At 46.2% G+C, this 23,999-nt stretch overlaps 1 protein-coding gene across 4 annotated transcripts in view; it reads left to right on the top strand.

The window, feature by feature from the left end:
• LOC144781481 (phospholipid-transporting ATPase IC-like) overlaps positions 1-23,999 on the top strand; it is a 1,874,327-nt gene that overhangs the window by 708,770 nt on the left and 1,141,558 nt on the right. The gene's annotated exons all lie outside the window — the stretch shown is intronic.

The following is a 23,999-nucleotide window of genomic DNA, read 5'->3' as shown; positions in this document are numbered from 1 at the left end:
AGTTTTCATCATGTTTTTTCAATCCAAAGAAATTTCAACCAACAAATAGTAGGCTGTGTAAAGAAACCCTGGTTCTTCCACAATGTGCAGCTACATTGCTGCAGTCCTCTGAGCATTGGATGCCAGGCAAATCAACAATTACAGCTGCTGCACATCTCCATGCACTATCAAAGGACCATTCTCCTACCAACACTGTCACTTCACCTGCAACACCAAAGCAACCAACAATGCTGGAGACACCACAAACACCACTGCGTCTAACACAGTGGCCGAGACCGCCATGGCACAACTCCTGTGCATTCTTCTCAATGCAAGATCACGCGGTGAACACACCACGGAGATCTAGGAAACAATTACATTTTTACTCAGGTGGCATCTTCCTCACAGAGACCTGGCTAAACCCAGCCTTCCCGCTGGACATCACCATCTCAACGCCTGAAGGCTACAAGATAGCACACCGAGGCAGAACCAACAAACATGGAGGTAGATTTGCCATCATCTACAAGGACGCCATCTGCTGCATGACTCGACCCCTATAATGGAGCGTCTCAACTTCCACATCCTCACAGACAGGAAAAACACTATTAAAGGCACCCTGGCCAACAGACCATCTGGACCATAACCCCGCATTTGCAATGCCATCTAGACCTCATCGCCCCAATCGCCATCAACTCTGACCACTATATCTTCCTAGGGTATTTTAACTTCCACCTCGATGACCCAGTGACACTAACACAACTGACCTCCTGTAAAGCATGAGCAACATCGGCCTCAAGCACCTTGTCATCAACCCTACCCACATCGCAGGGCACCCACTCAACCCAGTTTCAAGTCCGGCGACAGAGTCAGGTGCAACCACATCTCATAGCTGAGCTAGAATGAGCACTACAGCGTCTACTTCACCGTCCAGCGCCACACACTGAAACTGCAAAAAGATATCAGAAGACCAGTGGAACAATGCCCTCAACTGCTACCTCCCAGACACAACATACAACCCAGAACAGGCTGTGAAGAACCTACCCAGTGGATCACTGAATGGGGCAACACAATCACCCCCACAAAGCCAGTCAAATCTTAAGGACATGCCAGAAGAGCGAGCTGGTTCACTGTGGAGCTGAAATCCACCAAACACAACTGTTGACAACTAGAAAGGGAGTGTTGCACCAGCAAAGAGACAGGAGACCATACCACCTTCAAGACAGCACTCAGCCAGTACCACCATCTTCTAAAAGAACTAAAGAAGAACACCTTCACAGACTGCATACAATTCAGCACAAAGCGCAGCAAGGAGGTCTTTGCCATTTTAAGAAGGAGTTCTTCAACCCTGCAGCCGCCAGGAACATCACCTCCTTCCAAGAACATGTGTGACACCCTGGCAGAGCTCTTCCACAATAAAATCTCAGTCATCTTCGAAAACTCCAAACCTTAACCCACCACTGCTGACAGCATCAGTCTTCTCACACCCATAAACACAAACCTTGAACACCTGCTCACCCACTGGGACCCTCTCACAACTCAAGCCACAATATCAATAATGAACTCTGTGCACTGGGGAGCATCCATGGACCCCTGTCCCCACCACATCTTCAACCTCGGGAGCAAGATGATTGGCGACAAACTCAAGAAAGTCCTGAACACTTCCATTATCTCAGCCTCCTTTCCTGAGGACTGGAAACATTCTGAAGTGAGGCCCCTCCTGAGGAACCCATCCGCCGACCTCAGCCTATCTCCCTGCTCCCCTTTCTAGCAAAGGTTCTCAAGAAGGCAATCTACCAGCAACTCACCGAACACCTGGAGCACAATAACCTCCTGGACCCCTTCCAATCTGGATTCAGATCCAACCACAGCCCCAATCAAAGCTACCATTGATATCAGGGCTCTCCTGGATCACAGCAAAATGGCAGCCCTCATCTTTCTGGACCTGTCAGACACCTTCGACAACACCTCCAATCACATTTTGATTCACTGACTCCACAGTATCGGAATCCAGGGAAATACACTTGAATAGATCGCTTCATTCCTCACCGGAAGAACCCAGATAATCAGTCTCCCACTGTACACTTTCAAAACCCAAGAAGATCATCTTCAGCATACCCCAAGGATCATTCCTCAGCCCCCATCTTTCTTCAACAGGTACATGACCCCCCCTGGCCAACAATGTCAGATCGCAAGGACTCAACATCATCTCCTATGCAACGACACCCAGCTCATCCTCTTGCTGTCAGTAGACCCCTCCATCACCAGAGCCAACTTCCACAGATGTATGATGAAAGTTGCAGACTAGATGAAGGACAACTGCCTCAAGCTCAACACAGACAAGACAGAAGTCCTCATATTTGGGAACAACATCTCTTCATGGAATGAGGCATGGTGGCTGGCTGTACTTGGCCCATCCCTGCCTGACAGACCATGTTCACGAGCTCGGCATCATCTTCAGCAAGCTATCCATGAAGAAGCAGGTAAACTCAATCTCTTCAATCTGCTTCCACATCCTGCGCAAGCTCTGCAAGATCTCCAGGTTGCTCCCAGTCAACACCAGAAGGACCGCTGGACTATGGGAACACAGTTTATGTAGGACTCACCGCACTCCTCCAGAACAGACTAAAAACAATACAAAACTCTTCTTCTCACACCTGGAGGCCAAAACTTGGAATGACCTTCTCCTGCACCTCAGGCCTGCCTCATTGCTCCAGTAATTTAGAGAAGAACTCAAGACCTGGCTGTTCGAAAAACCAGATCACCACCTAGCAGAGAGCAACTCCAGGGCCTTGAGACCCTCACAGGTGGTTTGCCGCACTTCAAAAATCTTTGATTGATCGATTAATTAAAGCACATCTAGTACATTCAGATAGTATGTGCACATTAAATAACACAATGCTGCTCATAATATGGTCCTTAGAGTAGTAGCCATCCAAACCAATGTCAGTACATTGGGTCAACACACAAAGACACACTGTCTCAACCTACTGGGCCAGCAACATGACCACCTGTCTCCACTTTCAATTTAACAAAGTCACAAAGAGGTTGGCCTCGCGTTAGGCTCCACACTATTGCTCTATCAGTCACATGTGTGATTACTGGGTCAATAGAGTGTCAGCAATATTCAAAGTGGAGTCTCCTAAGGGTGGGCCTGCAGCAGCCAGAGTGAAGGTGTCTGATTTGAGTGCTTGATCACACCATGAGCTGAGGAGAGCAAGGTCCGTATCCAAAGTTGAGATAGTAAGCCTTTCAGAGAGATGTGTCAAGGATGTAAGGTTTGCATGAGTGTGAATTTGTGTGATTAAGTGTGCATACTTCAGTCTGTGTCCATATGCATGTGTGCATGTGTGTGTGTGTGTGTGCACGTGTGTGTGGCTGACATTGCGTGACTCTCCGACAAACAGTATGACTCCTCGGAAATCATTTCTGAAGTATATGGTGACCCCCGATCATAAGGGGTTAATTTCAGGCATAAATATGTTTCTTCCTGGCATAATGGTGCCTTTAGCATAAAAGCTGTTGCGGTAGATGTATTTTGAGCAATCTTGGTGTTGTTGTGGCAATTCATATTTTTTATATCTTATGAGCCTCATGTAATGAATTTTGGGCATCCCTAGCTTAACAGTGGCCATTTCTGCCATAATAAAGCCCATGACTGACATATTGTGCACATCCTGGTTGTTATGGTGTCTAGGCTTGTTACTATGGCTATTGCCATAGTGAATGCATGCTTGGAATTATGATGGACATACATGTCATGCTATTGGAGCAGAAGGTCTCATTGTGAGACATTCATGAATTTGAGTACTTAATGTTTCTTCCACAAAAAGATAGTTCTTTCTTTGGAGTAGTACTTTATACAAAAACTGAATCTCCAAAAATCGTGTCGGTGGGATAGACCAATGCCTTTGTCGGAGGGCAAACCACCAGTGTTACCACTAGCCCAATTACAATGTGCCTTCCCAATGACGTCACTGTGGCGGTTCAGCCACGACATCCGAGCTAGCAGAAAGGGAGGGATATAAGGCTGAAACTCACCTGTACTCAGCTTCACATGTCCTGTGCAGCCATGGAGCTGATCATACATATACTTGCACTTCTGCTCCTGTTTGATGACATCCAAAACCGACACAGTTGTGGATGCAACAAACGGTAAGCTATACTCTTACCTGTTTCCATAGACTCCTCAGGAAATAGATGCCCTGCAATGGACCTGGCAAGAGGTTTGGAGTCCCTGTGCCAAACATATTTTGTGGGCCCCTGTTGGGATTGTTCACAATGTATGATCCAATTAAAGCTCAATTATGTCATCTTTGGCCGGACACTGACACAGCACAGGCACATTCTATCAAAGTCGACGTGTTTACAACTCATAATCAGGGATAGTGATGTGTGCATTAAATTGTGTCACACAATAGCACCTCCCCATCAATATCACACCTGTTGACCTCTGTAACACCCTTGCATTGCTCACATGCTATGTCTTGTTGTGATATCAAAGATACATCTGTATGGATGTGTCATGAACCTGAAACACACCTTTTCTGCTAAATCTCTGTAATAGAATCTCACACATCACTCACATTCAAAGGTAATATCAGGTCAATTGGATTACAAATAATTAGTGTTAGAAGCATTCAAAGGTCACAATGTAAATACCCTCTGCAGAATATGTATGCCTCTACCAGGGGAACCCCTGAAAGTCTGGGACCCTGGGTCACAGTCCACTTTGCACATGCCTCAAAACATCTATGTGCACTGGACCTGTAGATTGAAGTATATCAGGGACAACCAATAGCATAACCAAGTGCCATGCATATGCGGGAAATGTGTAAGTGCAAGTCATGAAAGCAAACACAGCAGTAACAACATTTGTCACACATTTAGATAAAGTAAGTTTAAGGTGCACACATGAAAATTGACACATGTCCATACACATGTCATAAAGGTATGACAATTTAACAGCCTCCATGTGTGGATAAACAAATATCGAACTTGCACACATCAAACACATATCCAACTATATCATAGGGAGAAGTGCAAGATAAATTATGTTGATATTGGCCAAGCCAAATTGAAATACTTACCATATGAAATACAGCTCAGGGCAATGTCAACCGCAACTGGATTTCTGCCTAAATATCTATCCATTGAACATTTGCCCATGTCCTGTGTGACTCCAGCATTTGTTTCAAGGTGAGATCATTCTAAACTTCAAATGGATCAGCAATCAGGGTGAAACAAACACAACTGTAGTCACACATCCCAAAGTATCCAATAACATCCAATAGGCAGAAAAGTAATGGCAGGACAAATGTGTTCTAAACAAAGCAATGTTTAAGTCCGTTTTCTTACTGCATGTGCTAGCACACTGCTGTGCCACTAATCTTGCCCTTAATGAAATTGCTAGGAACCTCCTCACAAAGGGGAATCCATTGGGCATGGCAGGCTCCCCAAAGGTGTTGCTTGGGAGGGGTGGGTTTGGCTTTGGAAAGGATGGTCATGACTTTGGGTGGGGTGTCTTTGATTTTGGGAGGGGTTTTGGTTTTCTTAGGGGTACAACTGTGTGCGGTATCTACTGTAATGCTGGGGGTGTGGATGGGTCTGTGGGTGCGGGTGTGGTATCTGTTGTAATGCTAGGTGCTGTGAATAAGTCTATGGGTGCTGGCATGGTGTCTGTTGAAATGCTGGGCGTGGCGGATGGGTCTGTGGGTACAGGTGTGGTGTTTGTAGTGATGCATGGTGCTGTCGATGAGTTTGTGGATGGAGGTGTGGTGTCTGGGGTTATTTTGGTGGGGATCAAGGTGAGGGGTTGAGTGTCATTTGAGTGGATGCGTTCTTCTGTGTTTTTTGGTGTTTATGTTTGAGGGTGCTGCTTGGGGATGTTGAAGTGTGTGTGTGAATATATGTGAGTGTGCTTGGGACAGGCATTGCAATAGGGAATTTGAATGGGGAAGAAGCACGAGGTGGAGTGGAAATTTGGGATGGGTGGAAGGCTGTCATGAGGGAGGAGGCCAGAGTCTGAAATGATCTCTGTAGGCCACACATAGCACTGTGGATGCTTTCCAGATAGGCCACCATCTGTTACAGTTGGCTGCATTGCACCTGGATAGCATTCATAGTGCCATCTGAACCACAGATATGTTCATCATTAGGTCAATAGCCTCCTCACTCAGGACAGAGGTGGTAACAGCTGCAGGGGCTGAGGTGCCTGGAGCTAAGGAGACGGCTCCCCTCTTAGGGGAGAGGGCCCAGACAACGAGGTGAAGAGCAACAGGAAGGTTAGAGATAGAACTGGGGGTGACAGACACGGATGAAGGTGGAACTAATCCTGAGGGGTCTGCCACCATTCAGGTGGGGAAACAACCATTACATTGCAGTTATTACAATGCACAACCTATACAACGCGGCTGCCTTTACATCACATGCCATGACAACGCAAGACATTACAACGCATGTCACTACAACGCATGCCATTACAGCGAATACCATTACAACGGATGCCATAACAACGCACTATAAGGTAAGTAATGGGGATTTTTTAGTTTTAGGGTGGGTATGGATTTTGGGGTACATGGGGATAGTATTTCTACCCATACACTATCCAACACTTACCCTACTGTTGCAATCACTAGAGTGGTAATGTAATTTTTACCCCTACGCTATCCAACACTTACTCTACTGTTTCACTCACTGGAGTGGGAATAGTAATTTTTACCCCTACACTATCCAACACTTACCCTACTCTTGCCCTAAAAATAATATGCGTTGTAATGGTATGCATTGTAATGGAATGCGTTGTAAATGTAGTTTCTAAAAATGCGTTGTGATGGCATGCGTTGTACAATCATGCGTTGTAATGGATGCTGCGATGTAAAAACTGCGTTGTAAAGGCATGCATTGTAATTGTTTATGTTGTAATGTCATATATTCCTCAGGAGTGTCCACTGGAGGATGACCCTGATGATGAGGAAGTCAAACTTCCATCCTCCGTGGCACTCCCCACACCCTCTCGGTCACTGGGTCCCTCAGTGTCTGTACTCTCATGACTGGAACCACTGTGACCAGCTGCTTCCCCAATGATGTTTGCCCTTTCTCCTCCGCTTGCCTTGAATGATGCTGAAATGAAATTGATAATAGGTTTATTGCTGGGGCCAGAACACACTTGACCAACAGCTTTGATCACAGACTTTAATAAAGTATACAGAAGACTTCAGCTACAAGGTCCACTATTTGGCTTCCACATTAGCATGAACACATGCATGCATGCTACATGACCTGTTAACAGTTGCTTACAGTGAAGCCATAACCACAGACACCTCCAATTGCATGAGTGAAGTTGTCTCAAATCCATCCTCATGTATCTAGTAGGATGCTTGATCAACTTGTATAGGTTGGCTCTTGCAGTATACCTTACTAACCTGATGCCATCAAATAGAATGACAATGACAAATGCATTCCTACAGATTCCACACAAGGCCCTGCAATCAGCAATATGTCATATTACTAATCCCACATCATGATGAAAAGAAGGTCAACTAATACAGCTATGTTGCACCAATATGTTCAGTAGCAGGAAGAAGGTGACAAGGAAATGCTAATTTAACACTGTTGGCATTACCTAATAGAACTGTCCTCATATGGCCACTGTCAGAATAGTCTCATGAAAGCTGCACTTATGTAGCTTCGCTATGTATCACATGTAGCACAGAAAACTAGACTGGAAACAATTTTCCCAAATATCTGGGAGATTTGTCTACAACTATCCACAGCATAATGAATCAACAAGGCCCATGGACATCCCCAATCCGGATTGGTACTGGTGAGAACACCCTTCTTACATTGCATACCTAAATCCAATACACCATTAAAGGTTTCTGAGGCTCAGGGAATCTCCATTGCATGAAGAAGTGGTTTAACCCGTGTCCTAATGGGAAGGCACACCACAGTACCTTTTTGTCTCACAAACTCAAATTCCATTGCATTACGGAGTGTAGACACTCACATATAATCCCTACATTCTGCATGTCTCTCCCTGACGCATGTAACCAGTCAATGAATGAACCTTGACAAATTAGCATGTGCAATTCACATAACGAAATACTCCCACATCAATGGCATGGAACTTCACATTATGACAAAGTAGTGTAAGTTTACCTGTCATGTCCTTTTTAGCTTCATCAATTGGACCTGACTAATGTCAATGAGTAATGGCTTAGGGTATGTGTGACCCACCCACCAATGTCTACACACTTCTGTCTGACGTAACACATGAACTGTATACCATCACAAATGACTATTGTCAAATACAGATTGGCCCACACACACGTTTGTGATGGAATCAGATATCAACTTATGAGGACATGTATATCATGTATGAAACAGTAGTTTAGATGATACTACAAAAGGGAAGGGTACTTATGCCAGCATGTAGGCACTAATACTGATGGCGCCAGTGATGGTTTATGTTGAAAAGACGTGATGCCAGGCAAGTGAAGAACGATCTTTATACTGTCATACACCACCAACAGGTTCCAGTCAGCTGAAGGCAACTGTGGAATGTTGGTTCAGAATATGAGTCAGAGCATACCAAGAAGAGGCAGAGAGGGGGGGGTGAAAGAAAGAGGGAGAAACCAAGAAAATACAACAGTTTGCTATCTCATGTCACTGTACATTGCCCACTTACCAAGGGGAAGTATTTCTCCATCACTGCATCCAAAGTGCACTGTATGCTATGTCATACATAATATGGCATTCATCACATGAGACACAGTAGTGAGGGAACACCACTCATGACAAATTGAAGACAAGTGAACGTTTTGGTGCAAATGTCATCCACAACATCAAACAACATGAGCTGATGAATCACTTTACTTAGCCAAGCATCTGCTCAAGACAGCAAATTGGTAATGGACAGGACTCTGCTGTGATCCTGGTCAGAAAAACAATGTGCAAAGCACATCAGCAGGCACCTACTACCAAACCTACACAAACAATAACTCTTCTTGTGCGTCACACATAGCCCACTCCCAATAATGAAAGAAAAATGCATCTATCTGACACACAAAATTGACAATGTAAAATGTATGACTCTGGCCAAAACTCACACTCATGTCGCTGCAGCTGGGCCATACACCTTCCTGTCCAATGCAAGCATTACTTATGGAAAAGTGACAGCAGACATGTGGGAGTAAGGGGCCTGTCATTAGTAAATGTCACACATTGACAATGTGGGTCAATGGAAAGAAGTATCAGGTCAGGGGGTTACCTCAGTCACCATTCCAAATGTAGTCCATGTAAAAGCAATTAGGGCTACTATTGGTTCATAAACCTCATTTTGGGAACATCCAATGATCTGCCAGTCCATAGGGAAATTACTCTGTGCGTCAGTTTTATTGCCACAGTAAATGTGCTCCAGCCTGGGCCATTTACTCATATTTCCATCTCTTCAATACATCACAGTATATCTTGTACCCATCCAATAAGTGACATCAAAAGATGGGTGGCACTCTGAAGGGGTCTGTGAGGTATAGCTAGCTCCTAGACAACAATTTGGTGAGCCCTGATCTTGGATAAGTGACATATGGGACGGTTCACATAGCTAACATCATCCTCAACCGCTTCTTACAGTATACATACACAGTTCATGCTGTAAAGCCTAACAGGTATTTGCACATTTACATGATCTAATTAGCAAATGTATCATATATACCATGAAAAGTATACATGCATAGATATGTGGATGTTTACAACGCATGCTTTTACCACGCATGCTGTTACAACGCATACCATTACAACGCATAGCGCTTTGGGGGGCTGGATAGTGAATAGTTTAATTTACTATTCCAACTCCAGTCCCCGTGGACACTAGGGAAGGTGTTGGATAGTAAATTAAATCTATTCCCTATCCTAGAGCGCCCCCCAGCGAAATGCGTTGTAATGGTTTTCGTTGTAAAACCTGCGTTGTAATAGCACTGCGTGGTAAAAGTTGTGTTGTAAAGGATGTTTCCCTAGATATGTGCATGCAACACAAGTAGGATCTAGGGCTTATCACAAAATGACACATCACAATGGTGATTGTCGGACCTGGCCCTTTTTGCAGGGTCGTCCCTGAACTTTTTGCCTTCCTCCTGTATTTTGTCTGACCTGTTTTAGTTGGTTTTATGACTCTGGGCAATTTACCAGTGCTAAAGTGTATATGCTCTCCCTATTGTAAATTGATGTATGGATTAGTAATTTCATGATTGGCTGATTTGGTTTACTGGGCAGACCCTAGTACAGTGCACTGAGTGTGCCAGGGCTTGTAAACCAAATGCTGCTGGTGGGCTTACAGCACTGGTTGTGCCACCCACAGAAGCAGCCTGTAAAAGTGTGTCTCTAAGGCTTGCCATTGCAGAGCCCGTGTGCGTTCTGGTACTGCCATGCTGACTGGGACAAGTGCACCCACTTGCCAGTCCCAAACCTTCCCTTTTCTTCATATCAGACACCCCTATGGTAGGCCCAAGGGCAGGGTGCATTGTAAGTATAAGGTAGGACAAGCCCTGGTGTGTATGGCATGTCCTAATAGTGAATTACAGCCATTTTCGTTTTTCACTATTACAAGGCTACCTGCTCTCCATAGGCCAGAATGGGCAGTTAGATTATTACATTTTATAATCCTAGCTGACTCAGGGAACATGGTAGAAATTCGAGTTTAGTATGCCTGAACTCAGAATAATAAAATACATCTTTTAGTGAAGTTGGTTTTAACATTCTGAGTTTGAAAATACCACTTTTAGAAAGTAGCTATTTTCTTGTCTAACCATCCAAGCCTGCCTCTGCTAGGTTGTGTATTCCTTGTCTGGAGTTTGAGAGACAGGGGCTGGGGGATTCCAGGAGACGGGGTGAGTCAGCACAGGGCTAAATAGAGAGATCTGCATGCAGATAGGTGGGAGTAGTTGCACCTGGGACCTTAATAGGGCTGTGCCTGCCTTTAACAATGCCGGCTCCACCCTCTGTGGTGCGTCTGATGTCCCTGGCCTACACTGTCAAAGGAAAGACGGAGTCATGTAAACAGAATGCTCCAGGAATGACCAGAACTGGTTTGGACTAGGCAAATACCTCTCTGCCTTCAGAGAACAAAGAGAAACAGTGTATATAAGAGGGGACCCAAACCCCAGAGAATTAGATCACTATTGGACAACAAGAAGAAAACTTTGCTGAGGAGAGGAACCTGAAGAAACTGAGGAGAGACTATCCCTAAGCTGAAGTGGTGCTTGAGGGATTGGCATGCAGTGGTTGCCTGACTGCCAAAGAAAGGAGAGAGGAACTATGTGTACTTTTCATCAACTTGTAAGGATCTCCAAGGGCTTGAGAACAGAGCTTGCCTCCTGCTGAAGTGTCAGGGACAACAGACTTCAGCCACCAGCTCCCCAAGAGTTTTCTTGAAGTGCCTGCAGTTGTGCTGGACTTTTTGAGGACTTGCGTGTCACAAGGAGCTGGAAGCGCGACTCAAGAACTACGAAGCATGTCGCCGAACTGCTGCTGCCACTTCACATCATGAAGCGCCACGCATCGCCAGAGAACAAGATCGATGTCGCAGCAGACGCCGCCGCATCACCGGGAAGCATGACGCAGGAGAAGAGGATCGACGTTGCATCAGACACCGCCGCATCTCCGAGAAGCGTGTCGCAGGGCCTGTCGCAGCTCATCGCCGGAGAAGAGGATCGACTTCGCCGCAGACGCCGCCGCATCACCGGGAAGAGTGTCGAAAGGCCTGACGCGGCTTGCCTCGTTGTGGAAGTAACTCGCACCGCCAGGAGAGAGGATCGACGTCGCATCAGACGCCGCCACATCACTGGGAAGCGTGTCGCAGGGCCTGTTGTGGCTCACTTTGTGTAAAGCATCTCGCATCGCCGGAGAAGAGGATCGACATCGCAGCAGACGCTGCCGCATCACCAGGAAGCGTATTGCATCAAGGAGAAAGTGCCATCTTTATTTCTTTGCTCCAGATCTTCAACTCATCACCATCCTTGCATGTAAGAGACTGCTGCATCACCTTTCCTGCAACACCTTTGTTGCTCTGCGTGTCGCATCTTAAGGTACATTGACTCAAAGTGTCTCATTTTAAGAACTAAAGAGAAATAAGCTAAACCTACCATTTTAAGTACAGTATTGTGGATTTTTGTTGTTTGTCGTCTTGTGTTAAGTCTATTTAAAGAATACTTATTTTTGATATAGTGTGGTGTCCATCTGTAGTGTTCTCACTTGACTACTGTATGTGGTCACAAATGCTTTACACACTGCCTCTGAGATAAGCCTGCCTGCTCGTGCCAATCTACCAAGGGGGTGAGCAGGGGTAATTTTAGGAGTGTACCCCCTTACCCTGACTAGAGGCAAGGGTCCCTATATGTCACAAGTACTTACATGTGCCAAAGAGAGACCCCTAAATCCAACAGTGATGTTAACAGTAGCGGCTGCTACCGGACGTGGGTGGTGAGTATCGAATGGACAAGATACAAGAGCACACAACAAGACAGAACTCTCAACACCTCCTCAACCTAGGATGGAACTTGAGAGCCCTCGCTGGCACCAGCTACTCGCCACGCAGGCAGGTGGCAGGCAGTGGACACCAGTGCCAGCCAAGGGGATGCATATATAATGTGGCACAAGCAGCCCTCCCGCCACACCCGCCCTCACACAATGCCACATCACTGCCACAAACATGTCCATCCGTGCTGTGTGGGAAGGTAGCGGCAGGTAGCGGAAGGTAGCGGCACACCTGCAGATACAAACAACCGACAGCCTGGCCCAGCTACAAACAGCAAAGCCCTCGCCACCCCAGTGCACATCACATGGAGCAGGAGTAAACTTGTTTCACTTTCACACTAACAACACAAAAATGACTAACCTAGACATTTTACAAAGCATATACACCCGACAGTCATATAGAGCGAAGTAAAGGAAATCTCAAAAGCATATCAAAATGTTAGCCGGAGGAAACAGCGCTTCAGTGCCATATCCTAATTGTGGAAGGCGCTATACAATTGGTTATAACATAAGAAAGGTCACGGGGTGAAGAGTAAGACGCACTATAGTGTTGTGGGAAATGGCTGAGGGATACTGCGACACAGTGTGGCTACAGGGGCACCGCCAATGTGACCCGGGCACTGGAGCAGAGGGCACTTAAGCGCTACATGAACAGAGGCAGTGTGTCACAGATTCACTAATATTAGCATGACAGTCATGCTCCACTAACAATATGTTCCCCTTTGTTTTTCTCACATTAGTTTCCACCTGTGGACATTACTCTCACCTTCTGCATCCCCCACTGCTACTCCCTCCCCTTCTGCAGCTCCCACCACTACTCCCTCCTACAAGCTTCCCCTTTCTCATTTGAACAGTCCCACAGCCCTCAGAGAACCACCATCATTGACACTATTGTGAGAAAAACCAATGCACCTGCTGATGGTAAAAGCTGAGATGTCAAGAACAGAATGGGCATGGAATCTAAGCTCTCTAATCAGCCTCCTGACCCTACCCAAGCACCAGAGTGGACAGCATGGAAAGACCCCACATCTCCTATTCTGACACAAACCCATACCCTGAATGTCCCTAAGCAGCTAAAAGCCCTTTGGTGTGGGTGTAAACTATGCCAGTCACTTTGTTGCAGATGTAACGTAACTGGTGCTATGTAAAGTGCTCTGATAACTGATTTGGTTCGGTTCTAGTTCGCGCTATATAAAACTCTGCAAAATAAAAAATAAAAATAAAATAAATGTAAACTTGACAGTGTTTGGAAAATTATGTTATATGTGTGTGTAGTCAGCTTACCCTGAAAGGCAGGACCCTCCTCCTCCACCGCAGTCCCGCCTGCGGGAGCGTTCCGGGGGTCAGCTTTGGCCCGAGTCCCAGCCTCGAAGACCCGTCTCCTGGCCGGCCGTGGCCGCGGGCGCCATTGATCACATCAAACCGGAAGCAGTCGGGCAAGGCCGTCACATCCTTCATCAGGATTGGGACCAATTCTGGCCCGGTCGGACAGCAGCAAGCCTGTATTTTTAGGTCGTTCAGGAGCATGGCAGCGTGAGGGTGTTTTTAGGATTCTCAGGAAGAGGGCCGGGCTGTTTCAGGAACTTCCAGTCGTGGCTACTCGCGGGGGGGAAGGAAGGGGGTCGTGCGGGCATCCTGTAAGCCAATCACAATGCTGCAATGACAGCATTGTGATTGGTGTGGGGTCCCGGACGGCGCCCAGCCGGGCACCAGTAGGGAGGCCATTTTCTCTATGTAGGCTGCATGCAAAATGTAGAGTGCGCATGACTTTTTCGGTCAGCCCTAGGGCCGACCAAGCAGTCAGGGCACTCAAAGTGGTGCAAGACACTCCTCCCCAACCCGCATACCCCCCGCCCCAACCAGGCATACGCTGCTGCCGGCCCCCAACCAGGCATAGCCCTGCCGACTGCTTTCTTGTAGCGCGAGAAGCAGAAAATAAAATGCTATATAAAATACCATTTTATTTTCTGCTCCTTGCACTGCGAGAAAGCAGTGGGTCGGCGCTCCAACGCCCTAATGGAGCTGCCACCACTGGATGTTAAGTGCACAAAGTACACAGTTACACAATCCATGACATGAGTGTCCTATATAGGGACCACAAAATGTTACAACAGTAATCTGAATTCACTCTAGGACTCGGAGAAACATTGTAGCCTGTGGCATTAGAAAGGATGGAGTTAAACAGAGTAAGAAATCTATGTGAGATATACCTGCTCCTCAGGTGAACCATAGAACTGGCGATACATGAGAAGGACCTCTTCAACAAGTTTCTCCAGCTCCTCTGGAGAGAAGGCAGGAGCCTTCACATCTGCTCGGCCTTGCATGATTGCTCCCAGAGGTGGCAAACAGCAGCTAAAATGAAGAAGGTGTTGATAGCAGCAGTGTCAAGAGGCAAGTGAGTTATTTTTCAGACCACGGCATACATGTACGCCACATACACGGCCACCAGCGTAGATGGGCACAGCTATTTGGCTGCAACTGTCACACTCACCAACGTTAGCTTATGGCGGTGTCCGTCGTGGATAAAACCGCCCACCGCACGATTGACTTCCGCCGGCAACGGGAGGTTTAGAATGTCCCATATGCAAGGTCAGACATCAGCTATTTTAGCAGTTGGAACTACAGTATCGGTGACTCTTAAGTGCGTCACCACCACTACAAATGTGTTGTAACATGCTTACATGATGTATTACTACTTTGCTCTATTATTTGCTTTACACAAACATCAGTGTACTGCATTACTGTGCATAAACACTCTATTACGGCGACTGTATTTTGTGAGTACAATTCAAACATTACAATATTAGGGTGCTCATGATACATTTTCCGGTGTATAATGTGTACATTTCTGTTTCAGACACAATTGACAACCACAATGGGGATTATAGGAGGATATTCAACAGCAGACAATTATTATGTGAACTATGTGTAATGCACATAATTCAACCAGTTATGTTTTGTCACATGACTTTTGACTTACTTTTCATATATGTTACTCTGGACACTGCGACCAGTGTTCAAAATTATGTTCACTCCAAACATAGGTTTCCTGGGAGAGGGAGGAGATGACAACCTCCAGTGTACCGCCTATTTTCAGACCGTCAGAACATGGAAGAAAGGGCTATCATCTAGAAGTTTTGTTTAAATAGGGAAAGAATACAAGATTTATGTTGTCAGGTGGAGCCTGATCTCCTTCCTCAAAACCCTAATCTCCCATGTATTCCACCTATTGTGAGACTTATGGCAGTATTGCTTTTATTGGCCACAGGTTCCTTCTAGTACACTGTGGCTATATCTGGTGGTAAGTCACAACCAATGCTCATTGGTGCATTACAAGGCATGCTTTTAGCAATAATGAAACACAGAGACTGCTACATCCAGTTCCCCAGACATGAGGATTTAGCCAATGTGAAGGGGGATTTCTATGGATTTGGTCCCATCACACGTGGTTGGAGTCATTGATGGCACACATATTGCTTTAGTGGCACTGAAAGCCAGTGAACAATTTTATCGGCACTTAAAGCACTTCCATTCTATCAATGTGCAAGTTGCCTGTTTACCGGATTTATACATCTCTTACATCTGTGCCCGGTTCCCAGAATCACTCAATGATTCTTTCATACTGCGGAACAGCACCATTCCCCAGCTGATGTCACAACTACTACCAGAGAGGGCCTGGCTTGTTGGTAAGTATAATCTGTCCTACCTTTGTGTAGGTGTGTTAGGTTGCATAATCAGAAAGTGTGTAACTTATTGTTGCACCTATGTCTGTATTCCATCTAGGAGACTCAGCGTATCCCAATCGTCCATAGTTGTTGGCATAGCTGAGGAATCCAACAATGCCACAAGAAGTCTGCTTCACTGAGGCCCATGGAAGAACACGGAGGCCAGTGGACCTGGCGTTTGGGCTCCTGAAGACCAGATTCAGATTTCTGGACAAGAATGGGTGATCCCTCCTCTACTCACCCGGGAAGGTGAGTAAAATCACTGTGACATGCTGCATGCTCCTCAACACCACCCTGCGATGGAACTTCCTTTATGTCTCAGAGGATGGACACCATGAAGTGCCATCGGTTAACAAACCTACATGCCAAATGATGTGGAAAGTTGTGAAGAGGAAGGAGCTGACTTGTGTCAAACTTTCATCGACAACTCCTTCTCATCAGTGTAAGTATGTTGTGAGATATCATGACTTTAACTATTAAAGCACCTCTAGTGATGATGTGAGGAGTATGTTAAGGGAAAATATTGGAAAGATAAAACTCCGGCAAAATCTGGTGAAAGGTGTTTGTGGAAGAAGGTTTTGACACATGCTCACTTTATTGGTGTTGCTTTGGTTAACTTAGAATTTTGTCATGGACTGTGTACTCAGAAGTTGACTATGTGATTTGTGTCATATGTATGGTTTCATAGCTAATCTCTTTGTTTTGGTCTGTTTTAGGTACCTTCACCATGGCATCTTCATTTGGATATTTCAGAGTTGTGATATTAGTGGTATATAAGCTGTTTAGATGTATGAAGTGGGCATGGATTGTTCCTGGAAATGACTGTCCCAGACTTTGGGTGTGAAATCCTGTACCAAAACAGCATGCACAGCGAGAGGATGGAAGTTCTGAGGAATCCATTTGACTTGTTCCTTGGCATCTGGTGTTCCTAATTCAATATGTGTGGCATCATGTGCGCTAACAAAATGTTTATTGTGGCCAAATCATGCTAGTCTCCCTTCACACTAGCTAAATCCTTATTTTATAGAAACTGCATGTGGCTGCTGATGTGTCTCCTCGTTCTAGGCCAAAGTGTGTGTAGCACATCACTGACATTTGTTGTGACATTCCACCAGATAGTGCAACACTGGATTGGAATGAGCTTGTGATAAGAAACTGTTGTACTGCTTGTGTCTGTTTATTGTTTTAAATAATGTGGGATTCCTTTTGTGAGGTAGGCAATATGGCGCCAGCTGATAACGTAGATCAATTTAATTTTGCCTATTCAATAGGAAATTTTCTGATGTATCCCCTCCTTCCATGCTGTTAAGGTCTGCACCTGAAAATGTGATCACTGACACAGACCTTGTGAGTCATGTATGATTTGCTATGTTTCTGATATCGTGTCAGTCTATGATTGGAACAATGGAATAAAGATGTTTTAAGGCAAAACATTGTATGTATATGTTGGTGTGGCATGGTTGTGATTCTGAATTAAACATTGTGCATATGCAACATATCCATGCTTACACAAGTAGCTTGTTTGGCATTGTAAAGTTCACATGGAAGTACATATATATATTGCTAGATGTGAGATATACTACAGCAGTCAATGAGTTTCTGAGTAGTTTATTCATTGTAGTGAATAAGGAGAAAATAAAAAATGTGCAAACCAAACAGAGAAAACCAAAAGTGAAGACGTCAGTCATGGTGAATCAAATCATAGATGTAGATCTCAAATTACTACTCCGATCAGAAAGGGAAAAGTGTCCAGAAATAGTCCACAGAGTGAATGCGTATCACACACTGGAGGAAAATAAGTTTGAGGTTTCTTACTGGCAGTGGTGGGTGTCGTTTGCATCTCCTGGATTTGTGCACGGATGTCTCCACTGGTGGGGGGGGTATCCGCTGCTGCTGAGACGGGTGTCTGCAGAAGTGTCATCTTCGGTCAGGGCCTCCCTTCCTGTGGCTGCCGCAGATATAGATGGGCCGGATGTAGTTGGACCAAAGAAAGAGGTAGATGGTGGTGGAAAAGCCTTGCAGAAGGTTGTGTTGATATCCTGTAGAACCCAAATGAGCTGGTCCGTATTGGTGTTATGGGTGGTCAGCTCCTGGTGTGTCTCTCTGCAGCAGCTTAATCTCTTGGATATCTGTCAATACCTGGCCCAACAAGTCTTGGGAGTCTTGATAGGCTCCCAAGACTTGGTCGATGGTGGCCTGGGTGTTAGCAGGCCCAGTGGCCTCACTCAGCGGGCTCACAGTTACCCTCCCACGAACCCTACCCCCACGGGCCTGGGCCCTTAGCCCGGGGTTCACTCTACCACTTGTTCCTAGAACCTCTGTGACTGGGCTGGTGAGTCTCACTTCAGAACCCAACACTGGGGGACAGAAGGTAGTGTTGATTGTGCTAGGTCCACAGGTTGGGTGGTCTAGAGTTGGCTAAGGGGTTACAGCTGGGGTGGGAGGTGTTGGTGTGAGCACAGTAAGACTCCCTGTTGCCATTTACCCTGGCTGACCAAATGTGCCAGGATGGCCATCCACGTCCACATGTCCATGAGTATTGTCAACACTGAGGGCTTCATCTGGGGGTGTTGTGAGAGGCTTTTAGTGGCCATGCTCTGCCCACGTGCTGTGCCAGATCGACCTGTTGTGAAATACAGAACATTGTCATTGGTATCTACATCCAAATGTTTTGTATCACAGTAAGCAGAGATCTAGGTAAAACAAAATAGGTAGAGATTACTGTTGTGATATATTTCTGTGGTATAGATCTTGTTAAAAAGACATTTGGAAACATTCAATACATGTACTAAAATTGAGCAGCTCATTAGATGTGGTGATATGTTGCATTTTGGATTAAGGAATGAACATGACATCTTTCAAACATTGAAGGCAACACAGTGGAGAGGTAACATGTATTTGGCCATTCAAAGGCCTAGTTGTGTAAAATACAGGTGATTACACAACTTGGTTGGATATTTTGCATTAGTCATCATGTGAGCAGTGCAGAGTCAATGGGCCACTAGCGTCTTCTAATCAACTGAGTTGTGTTAATGCTTAACAAATATTAGAGGTACACAGTGTTATGGGGTCACCTATGCCATCAATAGTTTCAGTTCAGTTCAGGAGGCCAGGACAATGTCAAGCAAAGTAGTCAGATATGTCTCTGATTAGAGCATTGTATGTAAATTGTTGTGATATTTAGTGAGGTGTACCAGACTCCACTCCCCCAGCTATTCCTATCAAGTCCTCAGAAATGCAGGATGACCAAGACCTTCCCCTCCCAGCCAGGGAAAGAGCTGTAATGGGGCACTGGGAGAACCACCACCAGTCTTCTGGGTCTCAAGGTGGTGCTTGGAAGCTAGGAAATGCACTGTTGCCTTCAGGTCATGACACTGCTCCCTAATTTCCTCATTAGTGCCCAGGGTGGTACTTACAGCATTTACTTTGTTGACTATCCTGGACCACATTTTCATTTTCTTACTTGAGAGGAGTGTGTTGGACTTGGGCTCCAAACAATTGTGGCTCTATTGTTATGATTTAATCCACCATGACTGACAACTCAGCCTCTGAAAAACGTGGATTTTGTTCCATGTAACAACTCTAAATTAAAGTGGATGGCAATGACTAACAAACAACACCAGGTATATTAATAAGAAATGCAACAAAAAGTGTGTGGAGAGTTTTAAATGGAATAGGGAAACAAGGGAAGCATTGTGTGACCAAAATTGCTGCTTTGTCTTGGTGTGCTGCAGTGGAGAGGTAAAGGATCATGGTCTGGGACGAGGTGTGTTTTATAGTGTGATTTTGCAGGTGTGCCCACTCGACCAATGAAAATCAGCAGTGTGTTTTTTGTATCAATTCAATGGGCACTGTTATGGTGCTTTGCTAAAAGCATACCTGTTTGCCTACTACCTTTGGGGACCTGCCGCCAGGGGACCGCCAGTACAACTGTGTTCTTGTAATCGGCTCAACGGTAAACCATGGCCCTGACGGTGCCAGAGTATGCATCGCCAACATTGCAGTGTGCCACGGCCCAGGCGGGATACACTCTGTCAACTGCAAGCAGGCAGAAGACCTCATGCTCAGTGGTCTTCTTGGGACTGTTGATGCAGCGGTCCGGCGCTAAGACTGCCAAAGACATTATCGGGCCCTAACTCTTTTGTTCTAGAAGGCTCTTGCTGTTTCAGCCATTATTTCAGTAGTCAAGTAGGGGCATTTCATACTGATAATGGTTTTCCTGTCATTTAGTCTGGTTGCCATACCTTGAGCATTATGATGATGACTACTGATAATCCTGCATGAGGTAGTCACTATTGAAATGTTAACAGATGAGTTATCACTATTGTGACAGTGATATAATGGGTTCATAACTTAAGAAGGTTTTCCTTGATCAACAATAATGTTCTTTTGAAGGCACTGTGTGTGTTTCAGTGTATGACACACAGTTCTTAAGCATTGATTGAGGTCCAAGCATGTTCATACTATAGTCTTTTTTAATGCAATCAATGACCATGTTTCAGGATTCTAACATATATTAAATAGATCCAAATAAATAATTTTCAGGAGAATACTTTATGGGATCCTATTTACAGGAAAACCCCATAAGGTGTTATGATCCCCAATGTACCCCAATATAGGCCTAAGTAGTTGCATGACCTTTTACCTACATTTGTCTTACCTTGCTCTACATAATGGCACTGGAGCTGACCTTTCACCTAGTTAGGTGCTCAATTGATGTTGTGTGATTTTCTTTGAAAGCTAGCCTAATTTACTATGCATGAGGATTCTTAGTATCACTGTAGGATTATCATCTTCTACATAATAACTCTGTACAAAAGTCACTGCTCTTGTCATCCTTTACAAACCCACAGTACCATGACACATTTAGGTAGAACCCCTGAGGGTACCTTTCGGGTATATAAGTACCACATTTTTGCTGGGCAAACTAGAGGAATGAAATAATGCCTCTATCGATCAGTCACGTGGAACGTGTGGGACTACACGGGTGGACCCCTTATGTGGCCCCCTCTCCTGTGGCTGTGGGCGGTTTATTCTTCCCGCTCCCCTTGGAAGGGGTACCAAGGAACGCGTCACCATGGCCATTAGTTCACTTCCTTCTATCAGCATTTGGAATCTGAACGTCAGGTCGCTTGTAAAGCATCATCTGGATATTTTTGACCTGTTAGGCCACGATCCGCCAGATCTATTCTGTCTGACAGAGACATGGCTGCAGGATGCTGACACGGCCGTTGTCAACTTGGCCTTCCCGCCTGAATACTCGGTATTCACCCTTAACCGAGTCTCTAGAGGTGGAGGGATAGCCCTGGCGGTTAAGTCCTGTTACTCGTGCACGTGGCAGAGACAGAGTATCTCTGGCTGTGAAAGTGCAATGTTTAAGGTGGCTATTACGCCTAACTTCACTCTGTCGGGGCTACTGATCTATCGACCCCCAGGGAGTGATGTGGCCTTTAGAGCTGCACTACCGGATGCCATCAGTAAGCTGGCTGTAGGGTGTTCCAACTTCTCCATTATTGGGGACTTGAATCTGCATTTTGACGATCTATCTAGCCCGTCGGTGGCTAGTTTTATGGCAGATCTTGAGGCGCTCCAGCTTACTCAGATGGTGCTACAACCTACCCATATAGGGGACACATCCTCGACCCGTTTTTTACCAACTTTGCGGAAGCCAGCATTTTTAGCCTTACACCGTTGGCATGGACCGATCATCATTTGATCCAGATCCGGTGCCCCGTACCTGTTATGCAGCCCAAACCAGTGGTGTGTCCAATCCCCAGACGACGCTGGAATAAACTGAAGTTGGACGAGTTTTTCCATCTCTTGTCGTCCGACCCACTAGGTGCAACTGGGGCTGTTGAGCAGGATTACGATGGCTTCTGCAATTGGGTGACCAGGGCATTAGACTCCCTTATCCCTATAATTTGGTGTAATTCGGGGGCCAGGAACTCCAGCCCATGGTATGACGACTCATTACGGGCACTCAAGACCACCTGTAGGCGTGCAGAGCGGGCCTGGCGCAAAACCTATAATAACGAAAAAAAGGTCTTGTACCTCGCCACGGTGAAACTTTATCACCGGGCAGTGTGCAGAACCCGCGCTGCCTTCTATGCCTTACAATTTCGGACTAGTGCTAACCCCTCTAAAACCATTTTCAAGGCGTTGAAAGACCTAACCGCCAAAAAGGTGATTGCAATCCACCAGAGCTCTGTTGAGCACTGTGAAACATTGGCGGATTTCTTTTTGGAAAAGGTCAATGCTATCTATCGGGCTTTTCCGTCGGCTATTCCTTCTGCAGACACACCTTTTAAACCTTTGACATCTGAGGAGTTGCACTCTTTTCCGAATTTAACACCTGAAAGCCTTGGCAAACTGGCCCGCCAAGTGAAGTCGGGGTCCCCAGCGGACCCGCTCTGTCCGGCTGTGTTCAAAGACCTAGCTGTGTATGACATCTCACCGCTATGTTCTCTGATCAACACGTCGCTTACATCCGGTGTAGTTCCACACAAGTGGAAACAGGCCATGGTCCGGCCCATTCTCAAGAAACCTAACCTGGATGGTAGCAAGCCCGAAAGTTATCGGCCAATTTCACTCCTGCCGTGGCCTGCCAAGGTGACTGAGGCGCATGTCAACGCGGTCCTCTCGGAACATCTACGCCAAGCTGATATCCTTGATATGACGCAGAATGGGTTTCGGGCGGGTCACAGCACGGAGATGGCTCTACTGTATATGGTGGAACACCTGCGCTCCGTGCTTGATGCGGGTCAAACGGCGGCGCTGGTGTTATTAGATCTGAACGCCGCCTTTGACACCGTATCACACCCCATCCTTCTGCGTCGTTTAGAGGAGGCTGGTGTCACCGGCATCGCTCTCCAATGGTTCCGGTCTTTCTTAGCCAATCGGACCTTTAGCGTGACCGTCCCTCCGTATCAGTCCAAATACCATCTGCTGGATCTGGGGGTTCCCCAAGGCTCCTCGCTGAGTCCTACGTTGTTCAATCTATACGTAAGGCCGCTAGCTGAGGTTGTCCGCCAATGGGGTATGACAATGGTGTCATACGCCGATGATACCCAGCTAGCGGTCACGATCAGCGGGGATGCCGAGGTGGATGCACCCAGATTCCAACAAGGACTGCGGGCGGTCGCCAGCTGGATGACGTCCAACTGTCTCCAGCTGAACGCTAGTAAAACCGAGGTCATGATCTTTGGCAAACAACCGGAACTTTGGGGAGAGAGATGGTGGCCAGGGGATTTGGGTCTTACACCTACCCCAGTTTCTGAGCTTAAAAACCTCGGGGTATGGCTGGACCCTTCCCTTACGTTTGCCTGTCATACCAAACGTACGGCGGCCTGTTGTTTTGGCATTCTACGCGGGCTCCGTCCTGTGCTTAAGTTTTTTGATGCTACCATCAGGCAACTCGTGATCCAAGCCACTGTCATCTCTAGGTTGGATTATGCGAGCTCCCTACTGGCAGGCATGAACCAGGCAGAAATTGGACGCCTGCAGCGGATCCAGAATGCCGCAGCTAGATCGGTGGTAGGACTACCTAGATCGTGCCCCACTTCCAGCACCCTGCGCTCGCTGCACTGGCTCCCGGTGGCTCAGCGGATTCAGTTCAAGGTCCTCTGTGTTGCCTATAAAATACTTAAGGGGTCTCCAGCCATGATTATCTCCAAACTTCTGGTTCACTATATTCCAGCGCGAGCCTTAAGATCTGCTGATTTAGAACTGGCTGTTGTCCCTCGTTTTAAGCGTAGTAGAGCTGGCGGA

This window comes from Lissotriton helveticus, chromosome 9, assembly GCF_964261635.1.
Source record: "Lissotriton helveticus chromosome 9, aLisHel1.1, whole genome shotgun sequence".
Lineage (NCBI taxonomy): Eukaryota > Metazoa > Chordata > Amphibia > Caudata > Salamandridae > Lissotriton > Lissotriton helveticus.
The sequence above is the reverse complement of the archived record's forward strand: the minus strand, read 5'-3'. Positions and strand labels throughout refer to the sequence as shown.